The following is a 24071-nucleotide window of genomic DNA, read 5'->3' as shown; positions in this document are numbered from 1 at the left end:
TACACACACCACAAAAGCCCTTATTTTCCATGCCCATCCAAGACCACAGATTGTCCTAAGATTGAATACTGGCTTTCCACAAAGGACCTCTGAGCCTATCCGAGTGTCTCAGCTCCCTGCCAACCTGCCGGCTCCCAACAACAGGGCACTGCACATAACAAGAACTGCCCTCAGCCAGCCACAGCAATGCACTCAGCATCCAGACAGTGGCTTCTTTTCATTCCATACCTTCTTGTACAGGCCTTTGTAAAACACACACACAAAATCTTTACTAGTACGGAGGGAAATCAGTGGCTACAAGTGCAAAGCGCCGTGTTGCTAGCCAGAGACGACGAGCACACAATCCGATGCTGAATGACTGCCAGCAAGGAGGAGTCCCAGCTTTAGGCCTCAAAAGCTCCTGGAAAGCTGCTGCCTGGCTGATTAGGTGCCCATGAAAGGGTAAGGCTCCAGAGCAGCGTGCAGAGCAGATTAGAGGCAGGGCTCGCAGCAGCGGCGGCAGGAGCTGCAGGGCTGAGCCGGCACACACACGTACTCCGCAAGTGCACCCTGGCGTGTACTCACACGGCAACACGCCTCCGGGGCCGTGCCCTGGGAATAATCCTGTGAGCGGAGACACTGCGGTCCCCGGGCAGCCACCACCAACACGTGCTCAACTCCCCCTGACGTGAACTGGTCCCTAAGAAAATTTAAACACTAAGGGAGGGATGCGGTAGAACTCCAATTAAAAAAAAATAATTTATATATAGTAAGGCCAGTGTCTCTGAAAAAAGGGACAATTTGGCATTTGCAGTGTGTACAAGATGTCTTCATACACTTTCCTGATTCCTTGCCAGTAACTATTCAAAAAAGACCACTTAACAAGCAAACAGGTCTTCAGTACAACAAATAATAAAAAAGAGAGCAAAGCTTGTGCTATTTAAATATCATGAAACATTCTGCTAATCATGCACAGATGGAAGTACAGACGCTTCTGCCAGACGCCTTGTTCAGAAACTTTGCTCTATTTTTAATTATTTGATGCACAGAGGACCTGTTTACTGATTAAAAGGGCACTGCCTTTAAAAGTACTCCATCAATATGGAGTCTAGCTTTGTTTTTAGAAAAGGATTTTAAAAGTAGTAACTCATACCTCCAAGCTCCCTGCACCAGTTTTTGTAACCTTATAATCATGTGGTTGGGGGTTTTTTTCAGATGTTTTTCTCACCTCAAGAAACTGCCTACATACAGAAAAAGTGAAACTAATTATACTCAAGCTATTGTTAAATTTACTGAGTAAATCAATTTGGAAAATGTGTATTTTCCTCTAATATCCATTAGTCTGTATCTCTGTGTTGTTACTTATATAACAAAAAGGGTTATCAATTTCCAAATTGAAGTAATTTTTATGGTGTTCTGTTCAGTCAAAAGCCTCCTTTTTGAGAAAACCTATCAACTCCAGAATTATCAACCAAAATAATTATTAAATTGTCTGGGTTTTTTTAAATCTACTATAACCACAGTATCATTCCAATAGTCAGTTTGTGGCAAAAAGTGTGCTGATACACACAAAAATTTAAAAACCCCTCTTACATATTTCCACTTCACACCTTAAGTGAACTTCACTCATTCAGTGGGTGCTTCATTTCTGTACTTCTCCATAGCAGTCCAGGAATTCTTCCTTCCCTGAAGAACCTCACTCAAAATGCATACTATGTCACTTTTATTTTCTTTTTCTGAATGAAGTGCTTTTCAAAAGTTTTTTTTTATTTAGCATACATTTCACAACCTATTACTATAGAACTTTATCACTGGAGCAGAGTCACGGTATGCAAAGAAGTGATGATAAAGAAGCCCGAAGAAAAATGCTCAAGCTGCTGCTTTTGACTCATCAGTATGACACGTGAAAATGGTACTATATTTTTTTAAATTTACATTAACAATTTGAATGATTGCAATTAATACAGTAAAATAATCTTTTGATTAGAAGATCACATGATATGATAATAAAGTAATAGGTTCTCCATTATTTTATGAGCAAATGACCCAAAGAGTGTGGCTCCTGGCTCATGCTCAGGTACAGAAAAAATAACGGAATGAGTTTTGGTTTTGTGGTTTTTCATTGTTTTTTTAAACAATGCCAGTGTGCAACATTTTACAAACAAATATATGCTACTGATTTCTTAGAGATGAGCTAACAAGCCTAAAAGCAAGCTATTTGCTGAAGAGACATTGCAGCTGGAATCCAGGGAACACTGGCAGGGGCAGGCGGACTGAAAATCCAATGTTCAGCCAGAGAAACAGGCACCCACAGAGAAGCTTCAGAGAAGAAATAATGGTCTTTCCCATGAGGAGAAGCAGAATGCTGCATGGAGTGAAAGGCTTGTCTAGGCAGATCATTGGGGTTGCAAAGCTCAGAATCCAACTACGACTAACTAGGAAGGAAGAGAGGTAGATGAAACAACATTCAAATTTGCATTTCTGCAGAAAACTATTGAGGTATTGAAACATTCTAAGCAGAAGGGCATTTTAGACATGTAGAAACACACACAGAATTCAAACAGAAGAAAGGGTCTACACAAAATCTTAGTATTGTGGCAGTAATAAACCCAGTGAGAGAGCCGTGTACAAGTAGGTCAGATATGCAGCAGCAAGAACTGCTGAGCACAGGAGAATCGTGGTAGAGAAGGCACTGAGGAGAAAAACTAATTGGCCAGCAACAAGAGAAAAAAGTCTGGAAATGGTTAAAGCAGGACAGAAGTATAAAAAGGCAAAACACTGGTCTGGGCTATGAAAAGAAATATTAGTCTTATTCACCAACACATCCACCTGAAGCACAGGAAGGAGAGACTGATGACATTTGACTGAGGAACAACTTTCAATCCCTCTCCACTTGAAGGAAAAGCCAAGTGGCTGCTCTAGTGCTGCCAAATAAACAGTGCCTGATCAGCGGTGCTGTCCTGGCTGTGAGAACTCTGAGCCCAGAGGCTCAGACACACCCCAAAGGCCCCAGACTCTATCACAGCACATTTACACCTACATGGCTCCACTGAAACCACCCAAGTAAGTAGTAGAGGTGGGAACCTGACCCCTTATTTCACCACAGCTTTTGGCTGAGCACCCTGGTGCGATGCACAGCACTCACCCTTCGTGTTAAATAAGAAGAGCAGCATAAAACCACTGGTTGCTGCAGCCTAGGTTGCACGGCACTACTGGTTTCATAAAGACACCCTGGCTGAGCTGTATAAACAGCACCAAACACAGCCAGCCAGCCAGCTGACAGCTCAGATGAACGCACTTCATAGCAGAGCTGCACACATAGCAGAAGTGTGTCTTAGTTTGCATTTCTCCCATTCCATACAGCCAACATGACATTCACCAAGTTTGACTCCTTAGGTAACAGGGTTGTACTCGATTGCTGATGTTGAATGTATTTAGATGCTTACTTTCTACCCACCTCAATTTTCCTAAGGGCACTTTCTCACTGTACACTAACAGATAACATCTGGATAGTAGCCTCATGTAACAAATGTCATACTTTCACTCAGGAATTACTTCAATTTGCTCAGCCACTACACATCGTATTCCCTCTGAATCTGCTACTGAGGTGCAGTCAAAATAAACCAGTAGTGACAAAATAACGGCAGGACACACCTGTGCTGGTTATGTCACTCTCACACCTGAAGACCACGCACCAATAATGAGTTACTCTATCATCTTGTGCAAATATGGAACAAAATGCAGAATTTTACTCCTTCAGTTCTTCCAGTATTGCAGTATCACATATGCTTTATGGCACTACCTAATGCATTTGTAAACTGTCCAAACACCATACAGTATAATTTTAAACTACAGATTATTGGACTGCACCATCATCCCCTTTCCCTGTAAAATAGGACAAATTTGTTACACATACTCACATGTCACTTACCTTCCCCCAATTTAATTAATCAACTGTCAAGTTCACAAAGGAAATCACAAGTGATTTCCAAGACTGTCATTAACAACAAAAATATCAGGCCAGATCACAGCAGAGATCCAAGAAAGCTTAACAAGAATGGCAAGAAGGAAACATGAAACTCAACCCTGATTCAAAGAGGAGGCAGACAAGTCCTAAGTAGAGAGCTGCAGCAGCTTCTCAGTTCTGCAAACAGGGAGTTGCAAACACAAATCATTTGACCAGATCAGCCAGGCCACCCTTGAATAGCCCATGAGCAAGTGTTACTTACAAAAGAGCGATGTTAACAGGGTAGTTGGTGGGAAAAAAGCAAAGAGAATGCAGAGGAAAGAAACACAGCAACTAGAATGTATCAGGCTCTTCTCCTAATAAAGTAGAGGGAGGGTACCATTTTTTTGGGCGCCAAGGACAAGCAGTGATCAACAGAGAAACCTCCACTGCATGTTAGTGAGCTGGGTTTTCTTTGTTTTCAACCCGAGTCCAAATTTTAATACATTAGCATGCAATTAAAATATTATGTGAAGATAATGGTCACAATATTCATATGTTAATGTTTTACTTGCATAACTATTGATAGAAATAGTATTGGCATGTATCCATGTATCCAAACACTTCAAAGTTCAACCTTAGACACCTCTGAAGCAGGTGTGATGAAGATCTGTCTAAATCAACATCTAATAACTCTTTAGCTGCCTCTGGAAAATAAATATGATACCATGGCTCAGGATTCAGGTCCATACACAAAAGTTGTAATGGCTTGTAGAAGGATTTACCATGAAAAAAGTCCTGTCTGTGTAAGCAAACCTTTCATATCACAGGTGGGGCATCCTAAGAAAGTCATATTTCTATTCTGATTCTTACAGAGGATTTCTGTTTTTAACATTGCCTATATAGCACTACCTGAGACATCTTGAGTCATTAAAAAATTAAAGAGAATGATAAATAGGTTTTAAAAAATTGAAAAATGGTTCAATGACCTTCGTTAGGTTTTGACTCCTTGTATTATTATGCTATTTAAAATGCCTATTCACTGCATTTTATAAAATCTCAAATTTTATTTGTTTTCTCTTCTTGTATCTTTGCTTGTAAAACATGACATATTCTTTTTTAAAAAATCCAAAAAATGGGACTTATTTTTGCATTATTTTTTTTTAAATAATCTCCCAAGCTACTTTCTATCTGTCTCTATATTTGCTGTAATTGTGCTCATATTTTAATTCTGTACTTCAAGCTATCTTTGAACAACTTGATAAATATTCCTTTCAAAAGATTTTATAGCTGGTGTACTTCACGAACACAATTAAAGTAGATTAATCTGTTCTGAATTATATGTTTCATAAAACTACTGTTCCTCTGATTAATTTTACAAAAACACATGTAGCTATGTACAAATGAGTTTTTTCTCATTGATAAAACAATCCTGTTAAACAGTTTCCAGTACTGGGCAAGAGATATCACTGTGAATATCTAATAAATCACCAAGCCTGATGATGCAATCTTATGTGAGCTAATACACAAAATACTGTGTTTTTATTCCAGTAAAGGAAAAAATAGACCCATTCTCAGCTTATAGCACTGGCTCAGCTACAATGGAAATCTTAAGGTAGCAGTATCAGTGGAATAATGCCACCATCTAGTCAAAGTTACTGCAGATCATCCACAAACCTTTCTCCACTAAAACCAGTAAAAAAATGTTATTCAAATTCAACAACATGGTTGAACTTCAGAGACACTGGGACTGAATAGGACCCATCTGACTCTTGATCTGCAAGAGAGACTCACTTTGACCTTACCATGACTGTCATGAGCAGGCTGATGTCATTTCACCCCATAAATTCCCTCGCCTAGAGCTGTAGCTAAGCACTGCTGAACTTAGGTACCCTCTAGAAATGCTGTGATGCTGTAATTAGCAGTGAAACTTGTAATGCATTCCCCAGCCAGGAACAAGGGTTGCTGTGGCCACTGGAGTAAAAGAATGTGAAAAGGGAGTGGAGAAGAATGAATAAGACAGGTAACAGCAGAGAAAACACAATAAAGACCTACTGAAGCATCTCTCATTAAAAGAACACAATAACCACCAGGAATCGGCTAAACTGTCAAACAGGTATTACAACAAATGGTGGGTTGTTTTTTTTTTTAAATCCATTAAATTGATTATTTCAGTGGAGAAGAGCAATGATACATAGAAAGTATACTTCTGACAAGCTTCTGCTTCTGAGTGTCTAAATTACATTAAGTTTGGTGTTTGAGTTTTTTTTGAGAAACTACATATTTAACATTCTGCTTGCAGTGCAACAGTAATCTAAACCCTTCCTTCATTTTTTGGCAAATGCTGTGCACTCACATTCAGCTTATCATTAACTGTGAACTGTTCACATATCTTAGTGTGGTTTCAATGCTCCTATGGCAAGGCTAAACAGCATTTCAGAAACAATGATATCCCCAGACCCATGCTGTAGTGTCTGAAGCACAGATTAAGCACGGTATTCTGCTCAACAAGCTCATCACTGTTAAGTAACTCATCAGAAAATAAAGAGGGAATTATCAAATGGGAATTGCCAAGTAATTAGTTCTCTGAAGCAGATGACATACAACTGTTAAAGGGAGGGGCTTCCCTGCTAGTCATATGTCAAAGTGGAGCCTCCTAATCTGTAAATAAAACTTCAGTACATATGATTAGCATGATGGGTTTTTAACTGCTAATAGTACATGGAGAATAAAGTTACAACTTCAACTGTAATAACCTACAAGGATTTTTTTTTTCCCCCTTGAATTTATTGGATTTTCAAACCATTCTGGATCCACTTGTTGTCAGACTACTTTGGGAAAGCTATGAATACAGCACAGTACCAAGCAGCAAATGTGTTCAGGGGCTACAGAAGAGGAGAAATGCATTTATTATTATATACATTTGAAAGTATCACTTTCTAGTCAGCTGCTACACATGCCACTGAAAAGGAACCACACCAATGACAAAACACGCAGTAGCACAAAATTTCTGAGCACAGTACAGGAGGATTAAGCCTGCTTTTTTGTAATTATCCTTCTCCATTAAAGCCTGACTTTCTTTCAAGTAGCGGGCCTCACAGAAATGTTAGCTGTACAAAACTACAAAGGCCTTCGTACGTGGGTACCTGACAAACAAAAATGTGGTAACAGTCACAACCACACTCCAACACAAGTGAGAAACACTTTGACATTTGTACTTTTTATAGAGCAAGGAGTGACTCAATAAATCTTAAAGTCAGGTTTATATCTAGTTCCAAAATAAGTAACTGATGAGAAAAGAGAGACAATTATCAAATTTGGGGTTTGCCTCTATCACAGTGTCTCAACATGAGACACCCCTCAGCCAATATATTTAAATCCAGATGCTGCAACCTGGGCTAATTTAAGACCAAAATTATGCCCCTGGCAACAAGGCCTAACTTTCTTTCAAGAGCACAGCCCTGGTTTCAAGGCAAGGCAAACCCCACCAGCACACCCCTGCCCAACACACACAGCCAAGGGAGGGGCAGCAGGAGGCACACACAGATGCTCAGGCTTGCACACAACTGCACATCACATCCAGACACCTCACCACTTCTCAGCCCCCAGCACATGGAAGCTCTCCATCTACTCATACTCACACTAACATCCAAAAGCCCACACTTCTAAAGGAATGCTAACAAGTTGCAGTGCGTGGGACAGCAAGTCTCATTCCATTTGCAGATACACCTTTTAAAAACACCAAGTTGGAAGGTGAATCAAACCTTGGATAGTGCCTTTTATCACATTATGAATGTCAGCCTTGTGTTTTTATGTAGGCATACCACTACACCCAATGCCATTTACACTTCAGACCATGTTATGAAACTTTCTATCAGTCAGGCAGCAGGGCTTCAGTATCTGCTGTAGGAACAAGAGAGCAAAACCATGAAAGGTTATGGCTGAGGTGAGGGGACCACAAAGCCTCATTTTTAAGCCATCTGTCAGCACTCACATCACTTCATTTAATTTATCTTTTAGTTGCTCACACATAAACAATTTTAAAAATTAAAATGATTCCTAATTACTATCCAATTATACCTAGTTCACAGCTCCATTTCACTTGTGCTGTTAACACATTAGAAATCTCCTTTGCCTATCTTCTTTTAGCCCTACAGCTATTGTAAACCTTCATAAACAGCATGAGGGAAGAAATTAAACCAGCTATGATAAAAGGACACTGATATGACAAAAAAAAAAAAGTTACCACTGCACACAGTAATATAGAAACACATTAGTTATTTTTATGTTCACTATTAAGTATTTTAAAAGGGCAGACTGGTGCCTGTTTACAGAGAGCAGTAGCCAGAAGTCTGCTTAAAACAGAAATTAAGTCTTATGTGAAAAATAAGCTCCATTGGGTAGTATACAGACATACTTACTGAAAATTCAGCTAAAAAAGTTTTTACAAATGGGCTGCAGCTGTAAATTCATCCCAGTACTATGATTAATAAATATCAAGTGACTCGACAGCAGAAAAGATTAAAAAGAACTCTTTTAATGTTAAAATGTCCAGTATCTCACGCAAAATCCTCTCCAGACAACTGTATAAAAGAAAGCATTGAGTCATTTGCCTACGTGGAAGGAGGCAGTGCATGCTCTGAACAAATAACAATAACTCTATGTTTTGGAGAGCAGGCTAAAATTAACTAAAAATAAAAAAGAAAGAAAACTGTATCTATTTATTCATTTTCATTTTACTAATACCCATGTCCTTATGCAGGCAAGGTGCTTAGCTGGCTCTGCAGAAAACACTGTTGAATTAGAAGGGTAAGCACACCTGCAGAGCTGACACACAAGGAAGATGTTACCCACTGAAGCCACACAATTCCTCACACAAGTGGAGCCATGAATGCGTGTGTAGGGACATTAGGCCTCAAGTACGCTTTCTGAGATCCATTTTGGATGACTTCAAACGTGTCCCATGTTCCATTCCTCTGACATAACCCAGGCCTGTCTAAAATGCAGCAGGGCAGTTGCCACCTTCACCCCAAAACAAATGCAAAAGCCAGAAAGATGATGTGTGTGAGTATGAAATGCTCTGTCTGTGACCAGTCCCCGCACAGTTCCAGGTCTTGTTTCTTTCACATTTTACTACTGTGAGCTCCTGCCTGTTTCCTCCAGTAACAGAGAACTTTGCATGCAGGCAGTGTCTATCCCAATAACTTCTATTTCTCTTATTTAGTTATACAGTAGGCCTCATTTTCATCGTTCCATAGAGAAAATGAGAACTAATGACATCAACAAAGGTGCCCCCAACTCAGTGACTAAAATGTTCAGCAACAAGAATTTAAACCAAATCTAACCTAATCTAAGGTCCACAAACACAATACTATACCTCAAGCTGAGCTGGTATAGGAAAAACAGCATTTTAGTACTATATTCCCATCATGCCTGCACCAGACTTAACTAGGTTACATTTTTTTATCCAAAACGTTTGTTTAGCATGAATATATTTAGTATGAATATATTCTGTCTCATGTCATTGCAGAAAATACCAGATGCGAAAATATCCAAGGTGATTTAGCAATACATTGTGGGTAACACAATCTGATTATTCACAGGACTTGACTAATTCCCTATAAACAACTACTTCTTCTAATTAAGAGATAGAAGCTTTTCCAGAAGTAATCACTTCTTCAAATAAATACATTTTTATACAACCCAAGCTAATCCTAAAAAAAAAATAAAAATTAATGCTTTGTGGAAATGATAACATCATAGCAAAAAAACTTCCTTTTATTTGATGTCCCAAGTCAATAGCTGCTACCAATTCAGTTTTCTTCCAAAACAGAAAGACAAAGTATGTCAGTGCATGGGCACTTTGTGTGGTTTTTCACTCCCAAGAAACTCTCATTGCTCTGAAGTCACAGCAGATACCACCCACCTCCACTTCAATCTCATTTGGAAATTGTAACAGGCATGTCCTTGCATGTAACTACTTGCCTAGGCAACTTCCCTCTAAAACACAGCACCTTTCCCCACAGCCACAATAAAATGTAAATGTCGCACTGCATACTTTTCTATGACATGCTGTATACATTAAAAAGTTATTCTGCAAAAGTTATTTCTGATCAGCCCTGCATAAATAAGAATGCTACCGTAATTAAGCTTTCAGATTGTAAATTTTAAAAAGAAACCCTTTGATCTTCTGCAAGCAATCGCTATATTTAATTTTCTTTCATTTAAAGACACAGGCAATTTTATTATGACGCTTTATCTTTTTTTTTCTTAAAGCATTAGCAGCATAGCCAATCCCAAGCACTTAAAAATCATAGAATAGCAAAAAAAAAAAAAAAAAAAACCCAGGCTGGCTTAATGACAATCAGATTAAAGAAATAAAATAAAAATTTATGTTCTTTTTATTGGCAGTATGATTGTTGAGTCTTGGGACTTGGTCTTTTCAAGTTATTTTCCAGAACCATATGGGAAGGAGAGAGAGAGGAAAGGGACAGAGTAGACTGATACATGTGCACTTTTACATCTTGTCTGGCCTCAGCATTTCAGGGAGGAAAATCAGAAGAACTGAAAGCAAAATTCCTCAAAATGCAGCAAAAGACACACAGATACATCAATAGGGATTAATAATCCTGGGAACTATTCTAATGCTGGACAAAGTTTAATGCACAGAAGAAACTCAAGACAGTGTAAAAGCCAAGTAGGCAACAAGCAACAAGAATCCTGAAAATGTTCATTAAAGTAAAAGAAGGATTTATACGATTTTACACATGGCATTTTATAACAAGAATCAAAGTCTGCCAACTTTTCCATTCATACAATATCTTTCAGTAACTGAATATACTCTGACCTCAGGTGAGCATGAAACCACTCATCTGGAATGCACTTGTTCTGTAAGTCCCAGAACTGAGTCACCAGAGTTAAAGGAATTTTTCTGAGCAGAGTTTCTCAAGGACCTCTACTGCCAGGCAAGGGAAGTACAAACCAATCACAGGTAAGTAATCACACAGACATCAGGAAGGTGTCCACTTTGCCTGAAGCCCAGAGCAGACAGTGTACACTTGCTGAAATAAATAAAAAGCATTGCATTCTCACCTTATTGGCAGTGCATAACTGTATGGTGAAGACAAAAATGACGGTGGTCACTGTCCTACGGGGTCAAGAATAAATTCACAGCTTGTATTGCTTGCCCATCTGGCTTGGCCTGCAATGTGACTGTTGATCCAGGAGTGAAGGAGATGGAAACCAAAATAAAGAGAAACAAAAACACAGTTAAGAGTCAACATTTATAGTCATTTACAACACACTAAGATATCCCAATGAAGACTGAGAGAGGCTGCTTTTACTATCACTCAAGCACAAATAAACTATAGATTTAATCCTGCAGACAGAGCTCATACAGTAGAGCAGAGCCCATTTATTCAGAGTGCTCTTTTCCTAAATGTGATCTTAATGAGGTGAAGAATCATAAGCAAGTGGAGATGACTGTCTTCACTGCCAACAGAATATATTTTATTTGAGACGCAGTAGCATCCTGAAAACATAGTGCTGCAACTACTACTACTACTACTACTACTACTACTACTACTAGGTGGAAAACAACCACCTATTGGAATGTGGCTTTACCTTGTACACTATTTTGTCATTAAAGGCATACTAAAGTCGATGCCTATTACTGTAAATTCTCAAATAATATAAACAAAAAAAAAACTCTACCAATGTGGGTTTTTTTTTATTATTTCTGTGATTTTGCTCAGCAAAACCATGAAAAGCCAGCACTGAACTTCTGCTGACATCACCTATTAAATAAAATACATTTGGGTTTTTCACTTGGAATCTCACCAAATATTTTTATCACTCTTGGTACAATAAAAGGATTTAGTGAGACCATTTCTCCCTCACTGAGAATCATTTCTGTTGTTTCAGTTTATGAGCATACTTACTTTTTCCTATTTAGGGAAGGATTTACATGCATACTTAACTCTAGATAGGTTCTTTAATCAATTCTAATTCAGCAAAACCCTCACTGGGACATGTACTAAAGTAACTTTGCAGACTGGGGCCAATGCACAGATACAGATTTGTGTGTGTTGTACAGTCACATCAGACTACAGCTTCAAGAGAAAAAAAAAAAAGCTATGAAGCATTACATTCTCAACACATACACTGAGATCAAAAAGGAGTTACGGTCATGGATCTAGTTTCCATCTTTTTGCAAAAATCAGGAATCTACAAAGTTTCTTACATTTTAAAATGTTAGTCATGCATCACCTCAGTCAAAACCATGTAAATATCTTCAACTTTCTCATATAAAGAATGTGAACCACTGAATAAGACTTCAAAATACAGTGCCTTCGAACTAATACCTATTTATTTATTTATCACACTTACAGTCTTGCTTAAAAGTAAAAAGAAAGGATAAGGTTAGGATTTTCAATTTGCAAAGCTTGGCTATTGAAGTCACTGGAATATAGCAAGTCAGTTCTTTGCAATGAAATATTTACCTGTGCCAAGCCTGCCATACTTCTGTTTCTTGTTCTAATTATGTTAACGCAGCATTGGTTACAGCAGTCTCAGAAGAGACCTACAACTAAATCTGTTATCTGCACTCTCTGAATTGTGCACACCATACCTGTACAGCTCTCCACAAGAGCCAAATCACTCCCAACCTGTGTGCTTATAGCTGAGGCTGTCGCACAGCCCAGCTTCTCTCAAGCATCACCAGCATCAGCTGCCTCGCACGCTGGAGTAGGTTTGCAGCCAGCCAGTGCTTCAGACCATCCATGCAATCCTGACAAGCACTTCCTTTACAGCCTGCCACACTTTTTTATTGCATTTCCCCCTCAATTAGTACACTACAACAAAAGCACTGTGTGTACGAACAATGAAAATTATAATCCTGACTGCCATCTGCCAAGATGTGCTACTAAACTTCAGCAAGGGGAAAATTAAGCCTTGATTTTGTTTTACTAGCCATGTTACTAAGACAATTATTTTAAAATTCTAATGTTTAAATCCTTAGTTGCTTTTCAGGTGACTGCATTCAAGTGCTATTTTCTTAATTAATGGGAAACTAGGCCACTGGATCTATTACATAAAAAAATTTTTGTTAAGTGAAATTCCAGGTCTCTTGCAAATGTCTTTTAAAACAAAACTCATTTTTTCAACCTTTCTAAATAGATTCAACCAGGCTAGAAAAGCAAAGTTGCACTGTTTATTTTTCAGAAAAGTTTTTTCTAACTATGTATATATGGCCTTTTTGAAAATAATTACTTTCTAACACTTAGTCACACAGATAATTTGTCTTACAATAAAATATGTATAAGCAGCATGCAGCACACAAAGGCTCACACTGCAAGAGTTGTCCTGCTCGTGACTATTCCACTCTCTCCAGCCAGTCCTCCACAAGCTCTTCTATTTCAAGCCACCTCCTCAGAATGGAGGCCCAAAACGGAGGCCGCCGCACTGAGCAGAGGATATTCTCTCCTAGCCAGAAGGGCAAGTTAGTTGAGACACTGAGAAGCTGCACTTCAGTGCAGGAAATTGCCTGCAAATACCCTGTCTATCCCCTCACCCCTCCAAGAAGAAACAGTCCTGCTTGGCAGGCAGGCTGAGACCTGCAAACTCATCACACCAAACCCTAGACTGCCGCTGCCTGTCACCACAAGAGCTGAGCCACCAACAGGCATTTCTCATTGCCTCCTCCTCCAGCTCCAGTGCTTTACCATCAGAGTGATTAAAATATCTATTTTACTGAGATATTTCTGGATTGCTTTATGTTCCAGCCTGGTACTACAAACGCTCAGGAGCTGTGGGTGCTGATGATTTCTCATCACTTAGACACAAAATCCTCTGGGCCAAGTTCAATATTAGTGTAAGTGCACCCAAGATTAGTGACTGGAGTAGGGGTGTTACCCACTCCTATAGACACTTAATGCAGCTTCTTAATCAGGCAAAAATCCTATTTAAGCCCACAGTGCTTTTTGCCATGAAAAGCAATATAGAGAAAATAACAGTGATATGCAGCAGATCACTTTCTGAGCTCAGTTACTCTACTACATGCCTGGATTAAGTCCAATAAATGGAGTTGTTTGAGATATACACCCATGTAAGTGGTTCACAATCCCATCCCCTGGAGTTGCTCCAGATTTATGACATTAGAACACAGTGCCAAATTTGGTGCTTTTAAAAAAATTATACCTACATTTATGGAAGAGTGGCTTAAAAGAGTGATGTTCAAACAATGAGAATGAAGACAAATATACATTGCTTGGTGAAACATGTTTTTAAAAGCAACATGTAGTTCAAAGCTAATTATATTGCATATCCTTTGACGGTATTATAAACTGTGTCAGAAAGTCTCCTGCTCCTTGGCTGTAATATTTTGATGAGCACAAATGCAAAAAATATACCCATAATAGAAACAAAGTGTTTCATGAATCAAAAATTGCTTTTCATAGTATACACTTAGGATTTTATAATGAGAAACCGCAGTCAGCTTTCACCTAACACACAAAAGGGCCTAGACCTTGCTAAGAACTACAAGGAGGCTTTAACAAACCCAGAGTGATAATACTGACATCAAGTATCACTAATTATCATCTTACCGGCCAGAGGGTGTAAAGTACAGTACAGGAGTGGAGCATAACAAGCCTATGGCCTATGATGAGAATGCTGGGGTGGGAACTGTTAACAAACACTGCTACAGCCACCAAACAGTTAAACCAGACAGAGCCGGGGGTGGGGGGGGGTTGCTGTTGAGAAGAGAAGGAAAAAAAAAGAAAAAAAAACCCGAAAAGTCTGAAGAAACTTTCGTGCAAGCTTGTATAAGCCAAAAGCATTTTTACGAAGTACCACACCTTCACTAACTTGCTAATAATACACGCTAGTGGAACTGACGGTTTGGCTGACCTGCTAAGTGTGCCACGTACGGTCCCATTTGCCTGACACTCCAGTGGGCAAAGAACACCCTTCCCGAGAAGTTCGGCCATTAGGAACCCAGCACCGGCATCTTTCAATTGTCGGAAAGCCTGAGGCGGTGGCCGCGCCGGCCGTACGCCACTAACGCGGCACACGCAGGGCTGCCGGTAGCCCGCTGGGTCGCCCGCCAGCCACACACGCACCTGGCTGGCCGGTGAATACGGTGAATCCCGTCTGTTACCATGGCAGCCTGATCTAATTACATGACTGATCAGGGCTGGAGTAAGCGCGCTGAAAGCCTGCACCGCTGACATGTCGCTACATGATGAGAGAGACAGACAGACAGCCGAGCACGGAGGAAAACCTATCGACCTCTGCCTTACGTAAAAAGTGAGGAGATTACAGCCACCCTTTCAAAATAGCTGCTACTCGTAAAATACCGGGCCAGTTTTACGAACAAATTAGGTCCAGCAACGTACAATTACTACTATTATCTTGCAGCATCACAAAAATAATTACGGCGCAATATTTTCCCTGGCCATTCTCAATTTCTCTCTCCCCCATTCATAACCCTTGCTCCATGCGATAAAACTGCACCGTCTCTATCACCCGAACAGAAATAGATTAACATGAGCCGGGATTTTCCTTTAGGGGACGGTTTCATTCGAAACTGAAATTAAAAGTCCTTGACTTATCAGTGTGTCAGCAGAGTAACTCACTATGCCTGACTGTATCTGACGCGTAAAGTAACCATTACTGCATAAAATACATAACCATGAGCGTTAAAGGTTAAAGTGTAAGCTGTGTTACAAAATATGAATTTCTTTACCATATGAAAGGGAAAAGGTCTCCGGCAAAGGTCATTTACCTGCACACCCTTCCCGTTCTGTACACAAAAATCATTTGTAAAGAGGAAGGTTTTACAAACCTAGATTTCTTCGTCTGGTCGTAAAAGAAATGCCTAAAAATTTTCCCCAATTCTATCTGGAGTTCGGGCTCATAGGGGAGAGATGCTGTTCGGAGGAGTCCCTATTACACAGCATACGGTAAACAAAATAAAAATAGCCTGTCACTCTCGTTGTCTACACAGTGCATTATATAACGGGCTTCCGACTTGTTTTCTTTTCTATTATTACTCTTCAGTAATTCCTCCTCTTCAATAACATGTAAATCGCTCCCAATTCTGTCATTTTATTATTATCGCTATTACTATTACAGCAGGAGCAAACGCTTTTTCAGCACGCTTTAATTTAGACTTTAATATTCTCAGGAATCACATTGACGGATTCAGCACCCACAACCGTACACGGGGTCATTTATTTGTTTTTCTGCCGGTAAATTACGATGCCTTAGGGTAAAAAAAAATAAATAAAAAAAAAAAAAAAAGGAAAAAACCAAAACAACAACAAAAAATAACAATAAAAAACCAAAAACCAAACCACCACCAACCAACCCCAAACCCCGCAACCCAACCACCCCCACCCGACCCAAGCAAACCCGGAGGAGACGAGGGATCGGTGAGCGGCAGGAGGGCAGCGGCCGCCACTGGAGGCGAGCGGAGCCCCGGGGCGACGGCGGCGGCGGGGAACCCCGGCCCCGCTTCCCCTCGGGAAGCCGCCGCCGGACCCCACAGCCGCGGGCGGGCAGCGGGGCGACGGCGCCCCGGCGATCCCCTTCCCCCATCCCTCCCGCCCCGTCCCTCCCGGCAGTACCGGGTGGCGTCTGCAGCCGGCCTGGGCCCTGAGTGAAGCGGAGCGGGGCTGCTGCCGGGCACATCCCAGCGCCAGCGCCGCCTCCCCCGCCGCCGCCGCCTCCTCCTCGCTTCATTCACCCTCCGGCAGCCGCCCAGCGCCGTACTACATACGCCGTGCGGTGGCGGCGACCGGCCCTGCCGGCGACCGTCCCCGCGCTGCGCCCCGCCGGGTCCGCCCGGCGTACGCGCCCCGCACGGCCCCCCCGCACCGCACCGCGCCGCGCCGGCCGCGCACGCACACACACGGCACCGCACCGGCACCGCACCCCCCCACACACACATACGGCACCGCACCGGCACCGCACCCCCCGCCCGCACACGGCACGGCACGGCACGGCAACCCACACACACACAGCCGGCACCGCACCCCCCGCACACACGCACCGGCACCGCACACTCGCACGCACACATACACACACATACATACACACACGTACTCGCACTCAGCGGAGCCCCCACGCTCACACACACACACACGCACCGGCACCGCACACCGCCCCCCCGCACACACGGGCACACGCGCAGTCTCACACACCCCGAGGCCGCCGCCGCCGCACCGGGGGCAGCCGCGACTCGCAAAATGTCCACCGTCCCCGCGGCCACCCACACCCGCCCGGGCCGGGGGGAAGCGGGAGGGAGGGAGGGAGGGGGGGGAAGAAGGAGGAAGGAGCGGGGCGGGGGGGCAGGGCTGTACGAGCGGCTCCCGCCGCGGGGCCGCCCCAGCCCCCCGCTTCCTCCCGTGTCCCGCATCACCACTCCGCTCCCTGCGCGGCGTTACTCGGCCATTTCGCGGCCGCCCCCCTCTCCCCTCCCTCTCCCCTCAGGGCCGGGCCCGCGGCAGCAGCGCCTGCGGGCCGGGCCGGGCCGTGGCGGGCCGGGGGCGGCCGCAGCGAGACAGGCTGCAGCCCCTTGGCGGAGTGGGCAGCGCGCTCCCCGACCCCCTCAGCCCCGTGTTTTTCCAGCTGGAAATCGCCGCCGGTTTGCAGTCTAAACAAGGGAAGAAGCCAGGGGCGGGTGGGGGGGAGGCAGAAAGCAGAGGAGGAAAAAAAAGCCACTTACTGTAAAGTGTCAGTGGAGGTGGGGTTGGCGGGGGTGGGGGGTCAGAGAGACTCGCACACAAATGTCTTCCTAGCTGATCACGGGGCTTGGGTCTGCTTTTTGTTTGTTTGGCTTTTTTCCTTCCCCCTGCAGTGACACAGGTCCGGGATGTCTCCACCACTGTAGTAGAAATGATGTCTGCGGTACAGCGCTCGCTCCCTCTCCGCTCTCCAGCATGTAAATGGGTAATAGAAGCCAAATATGGAGCAGTTGGCTGCCTCTGCAACAGCTCAAGGATCCTACTTCATGCAAAAGGCAGGGGGGGGGAGAGAAGGGAGGAGGAGGAGGAGGAGGCAAGGCAACACTCTGGCAGTCGGCCAAGAGAGCCACACAGATTATTGCATACGCACGGCACCGCCGGGCCAAGGCGGCCTTTAACCCTTTGCGAGCCGCCGCACGCTGCCCGGGGGCGGGGAAGGGGGCTGGGGGCTCGCCTCGACACTTACCTCCTCCTTCCCCTCGTAACACTTCAAAGGCCAGGCTGCCTCTCTATGGTGGGATTAATCCCTGCGCACGCCAGTGTTCCAGAGAAGTCCCCGCTCCTGTAGCAGGCTGCGTCGCGGGGCTCTCAAATCACTTTGCAGGCAGAAAGAAATGAGATGGGGAGGGGAGAAAAAAAAAAAAAAAAAAAAAAAAAAAACACAACCCAACCCCAAACCTACATTGTTCAAGGGGGAAGAAACAGACAGCTAGCGACGTGTGCTGTCCTTCAGAAATGGCAGGGAATGCTTGTTTAAAGGATGCATGAAAATCGGTTGTTCAGTCAAGGCTGGTCTGTCTCTCTAAGGGAGGAAATAAAACTGCTGGAAACCAGGGAATGCTCTGAAGCAGCCTCTGCGAGAGTCAGAAGAGGGTGATTTTATTTAAGATGCCATATTGCATTTCGCTGTGGCGAACTGTGAAGTGATTTAGAGCAAGAGCCTGCATCCCACTCCCTTTTTCTGAATTAGTTTTATTTATCCGGATCCTTGGCATATGCTTGAGTTGCTTTGTAGAAAGTACCTTCCACTTCATTCAGACCAAAGAGAGTCTGACTCATACCGTCACTGAACTACAAGACAGGCAGGGCTGAACCACGCATGTTTGGGTACTAACTCCCTCTGGATTCCTCAGCACTGGTTTCATCAAAGATCCCTTTGCATGTCTCCCAGCTGTCTGCAGACCACTGTGAGCCTCTCCTGAACTCTGCCCCCACCTCCTACGAACTATGGCAACTTACACTCCCCTGGCACTCCAGCATCAATGTGTTACTCTCTTATTTCCCTCAACGCAGGTGCCTGCAAGTGCCATAAACTGCACTGATGGGCAAGTAGCAAGCACAGATGCAAAACAGAGATCAGAGAAAATACCTTTCTTCTGGACTGTTTCAGTCTGGTCTTCATATTAAAAAAAATTTAAAAACCAAACAAACAACCCCTTCTGCTCCCCCCCCCCACCCCAATCAACTTACCAAGCTAGGTACAAAGAAATAAAACAAATTTTGAAAGCAATGATTAGTATGAATGCAGCCAAAGGATAGTGGGATGCTATGCTGGCATGCAACCCAACAGTGGCCCATAAGAAACTATTCACTCTCTGCTTTGGCATCAGGAAGAGAAATAGAGCACAGAGGCCTCTCCCCACCCCAAGAACATTGCAAAAAAATGTTGCATAAATACCAAGGGTTGTTACATGCTGACTCCAAGGAGCTGGATGTTGTGGGGTCCCAGGCCTCAGAAAGGCACTCCATGTAGCATAGACATCCAGATCAAGTTGTTTATTGCAGTTTGTACATTTTGCCATGACAATAAGCTCCAAGGTACCAGGTTTCTAGCAGGTATGCCTCCTATGTGTCCATTTTATATTACCATTAGGTTTTAGCTGTAAATTAAATCTAGCATTAGAGTCTAGATGTAAAGTACCCTAGAATTCAGCCTACCATTATGCAGTTCAGCAAAGGAGTCCCTTCTATAAAGGACTGTATAATTGCTAAGGAATGTAGTAATAACATTGTAAGCTGCAGTGTTCTGGATTTAAGAGTTGATACTGTAATACAGACTAGCTTTATGAAACTAAGATCTTTCACCACAGCATCTCTTGTATCTTCAGTTTGGGTTCACTATGAAAATCAATATGATTTTCTGTTCTAGCAGTGATCTGGAGACAGAAGCAGTAATAGACCAAGATATCTGGACAAACATGCCACTCAGTACTACGAGAGAGATAATCTTCAGCAGCAAAGCAGACAGCAAAATTGTATTCACCCAGCTAATGTAAGGTTCATTGATTTAATAAAAGGAACCAAGGGAAAGAGACAAAGACTGGAGATTACTGAAAATCAAGTGAAAGCCCAGAAGAAACTGAAAACACATCATCGAGGTTCAAGTCAGAGTACAAGGCATTCTGTCTGCCACCTTTTTTATTCCAGTAGTACAGAGTGTTACTTCAGGAGAAAGGAATCTTTCCTTCTCAAACATTCACCTTGCCAAGAGGTGTGGCACGCACAGAGAAAGAGAAGCCACATTCATGCTGAAGCAAGCTTTGGGCAACTTTCCCTTCTGCAGCAGGCTCATGTAAGAGGCTTGTGTGTTCCTCCACTCTGTGACTATAGTGTTTGCCTCAGGACCCTCATTTTTTGCTTCACTGTATACTCTAGGCTTTTACATGTTTCTGCTTCAGAGTAGAAAAGAGACCCCACAATATGAATGTATTGTAAGTTAAAGCAATAGTGCTTTCCTGAACCAGCAGACACTTAACCCATGGCTCTGGGAAGTACCACAACTGCCACCAGTCAAATCAAATTCATAAACCACTCTCATCTCCATTCTGACTTGATACTTGTTGTTTGCATTAACAGACAAGGGATGAGGGGACTATACCTCTACGAACATGGCCCAACACACAGGATATGCAACCATGTCACAAGATGTCCTTGTGCCTCAGCAGCTCCCTTGCCAAGGGCCTACACTGGGCCTCAATATATTCCTGGCACAAAGGATTCCACAAAACATCGAGGTGCTGATGAACACAAGTGGGACACAAGAACCCACATAGACCCAAGCATTTTTATTTACTGCTGGTGATGTGCTGAAACTGATAGGACTCCCAGGAGAATATAGTTCTGACCAAAAGATACTGAACAATTTGGCATGCAGGATGCACACTCTCTAGAAGAAACTGTTTTTCAATTCACTAGTTTGTAATGTGCCATCTACACAGCATGTTTTATACAATTAACAGTACTTATAAAAAGTTGGATTTTTTTATAACACTAGCATTTGGGGAAATGCAGTGATTGACAGTCTATTGAATGTGAAAAAGTAATCTCACAATTATTGATCGACTGAAGTTCATGTCTTCAATCTGTCATAAAATGACATTGTTGGTCTCATTACAGCCTCTAGTGGACAGTAGTAATCCACCTCACAGACCTGTCATAGCATTTGCTCAAATGACAAGCGTTATCAAGGCAGAGGTTACTATGAGAGAACATGAACATACAGGTCATTCTTATCCACCAGCAAAAAGGATTTCTGAATACAAGCAAGGGTTTGCTCTCACTCATAACGTGCCTCACTTTACTCTTCAGGTATAGCACTGGCTTGTAAATAAACAGAGAACTTCTGCTATTCATTTCAGCTTCTGACAGCTTTCATAAAACTAAATTAATCTCAAATATTTTTATAACAGAAAATATTGGTTGCCATGTTTTTGGCTTAAGTAAGATGTTTTTAATCCAACTCAGAATCCGCCGACTGTCCAATTCACCTCCTATCTATTTATAGCTCTCTCATATTCAGATAATTTTTGCTAATGCAGTTATTTTTGTTATTATTTCAGACACATGCAGCAGATTTAAAGTATTTTTTAAAGCTTTAATAAATGAGAAACTATAATTTGGATTACAGCTGGCTAATTAAGGTATGCTTTCCTGAGGAAACTTAAAGATGTACACGATCTGAACAATAATGTATTTGGACTATATTTTTTAAGTGCCACTTGTGTGAACGTAACAAAATATGACTAATGTCTTTAATTTTGTGTATTCACTTAGAAATGAGTGTATCCCCTGTCAAAACAGAGCTGTTGATGTTCTCCAGAACTCTGTGATTCTTCAGATGCAAGGAAATTACATTGGTAGACACAGAGAGCCAATGCAGTCTCTTCAAAGCCACAAGTATCTCATGCAAATTAACATTTAGTGAAAGGAGAGTAAAGTATTCATGAAAACTAAGCAAGTATGCAGTACTACACTGTGACTCAAAGAGAAAAATCTTATAGTTCAAAATGGTGGTCCTTTGCAAGTGAATTCAAAGGAAAGGCTGCTTTAAAATTTTTTGTTTTATTACACTGTGGCTAGGGAAGGGGTAGGCTGATGAAGAAATCATTATTTGTCATGCCTTACAGTTTCAGTAATGGGATATTTAGGTAAAAAATGTTTACCTTATCATTGTCTTGATTTTTTAAAAGAAGCAATCAAGTTCTCTTTAAATAACAATAGCTTCAATGGCTTTAAAGTAACAATAGATCCGTAAATGGAGATCTGAAATGAGATGCTGTCTTTTTGTTGCTGCTTTTTTAAAATGGGCAAAACAATTCATCGGGGAATTGAGAAAACTGAGGGCAGGACTCTTCTAAAGTCTTAAAATCGAGTCTGATTTAGTCTTTTGATAAGGACGTCAGTCAGTTATAGGTCACTGCTCTGAAGGAAGACCAGTTAACTACTAGTTACCACATCAGGATGGACCCCAGGCACAGTTAGCCCCATAAGCTGTGGCAGTCAGTGGAAAATAAAAGTGCTCAGCCCTTCTCCAGGGTTCTTAACTGGTCTACGCACCTACCAAGTAATAACTACTATGACCTGTTAGGTGCTTTATGGCCAGTCTCTTCAGCCTTCAGCCATCTGAGGTCTCAGTCTGTGTCCTCCATGTATCTCCCCTGACACTGCAGCTACCCATATGGCTGGTGTCAGCAGAAGGGCCAAGCACAAATGGAAATTAAATTCAGTCTTATTCCTGGAAGTGATCGTTTCATCTTGGGGTTAAAGTACACCAGCAGAACGCAGAGGGGAAGCTCTGCTCTGCAGAAATGCTTTGTTTCCAGAGATGTTGAGGCAGTGCTGTTAACAGGGGTTAATACTCAACCAACAATCTGGAGAATTTGCCGGCCACTGTCTGGGAGAGGGCTCTCGGGTGCTAGCAGGGAGCAGTCAGAGACCACATGCCCTTGTAAGACACACATGTTGTCCCGTCCCTTTAAATCATACCGGGTACAGAGACTTATCTGGGAGTTCACTTACCAGGTTTTTTCTGTTTCTTAAGGGCGTTATGGTCTAGACTGATTAGATTATCATCTACTCTGTAAACACCTAGAGTTGGGAAATATTTCTTGACCTTTCTCTAAAACATCTTACCCACATATAAGGCACTGTGGTTTCCAAAACCTGTTAGTCTCTCTGATCAATGCTATACAAGTTTTGATAAGTGCCATGAGTTTTTATGAGAGGACGGGAATGGGCTAGAAAGGAGTGGTTACATGTTTGAACAGACAAAGAAATTGAAAACATGGATTTTTGACTCCTAAATCCTTTAATGGCTCCAACTGAGCTGTTCTGGTCTATTGGACAAATCCTTCCTATCTCATGGATAATCGACCTACCAGACCTCCAGACCCACTGTGCTCAATTCTGCTGCCAAGTCTGCTCTTTCTGTTCACATGCTAAAAATCTTTATGCTTTGTTGAGAAAATGCACAAGTTATAATGACAGCTATTTTCTACTCTCACTGTCTACCTCTTCACAAAATATAATTCACACAGGCCTTGCCCCCAACACTGTCATGCAAATTCAGAAGTCTGGTTTACCAAATTCATCTAATATAGGTAAGTTTGGACTCATGCCTTGGTTTCAAGACAGCGAGAAGCACAAGCTCATTAATGTTCAAGACCAAAGTTATTTTGTATCTACATCTTCTCCAAAAAGAAAACTAGTAACTAAGAGAGTATTAAACAGAAAGACAGTAATGGTTCTGAAATACGGGCGTCACCTTCACAGGAAAGAGCTGTATTTCTTTTTTTCAAAAGGTATCATACAGCAAAAAATTGCAGTCACCTGATGCACAGGAATGAAAACTTTGAATGGTTCCTGAACATCAAACAAAAATTTAAATGGGATCATTTTGGTATGAAATAATTGCTATATCTCTTTATATTTGACTCAATCAGAAAATCACCAGGCAGAGATGGACAGCAGGCATCAACAGTGTATTTCCTGGAGGACAGACCAACAACCTAAGTGAGCATGGTAAATATTTACTTCAATTTATCCAATTACTAGCTGAGAGGATATTTTTCATGTTTCTTCTGCAAGGTGACAGATACCTGCCCACAGAACCCCAAAAT

At 42.2% G+C, this 24071-nt stretch overlaps 1 protein-coding gene across 10 annotated transcripts in view; it reads right to left on the bottom strand.

Annotated features, from left to right (window-relative positions):
• Positions 1 to 24071, bottom strand: part of ATXN1 (ataxin 1) — a 280012-nt gene that overhangs the window by 198023 nt on the left and 57918 nt on the right. For 2 of the 10 annotated variants that reach the window (XM_056483716.1, XM_056483723.1), the window contains exons 1-2: positions 17655 to 17930; positions 11018 to 11137 (exon numbers count right to left, since the gene is read on the bottom strand). The gene's annotated coding sequence lies outside the window, so the exon portion shown is untranslated. Of the gene's footprint in view, positions 1 to 11017; positions 11138 to 14833; positions 16316 to 16339; positions 16491 to 16554; positions 16726 to 17654; positions 17937 to 24071 lie in introns of those variants that run through there. The other 8 variants (XM_056483718.1, XM_056483720.1, XM_056483715.1 and 5 more) reach the window with 6 other exon arrangements.

Source organism: Oenanthe melanoleuca, chromosome 2, assembly GCF_029582105.1.
Source record: "Oenanthe melanoleuca isolate GR-GAL-2019-014 chromosome 2, OMel1.0, whole genome shotgun sequence".
Lineage (NCBI taxonomy): Eukaryota > Metazoa > Chordata > Aves > Passeriformes > Muscicapidae > Oenanthe > Oenanthe melanoleuca.
This window is presented reverse-complemented; position numbering and strand designations above follow the sequence as displayed.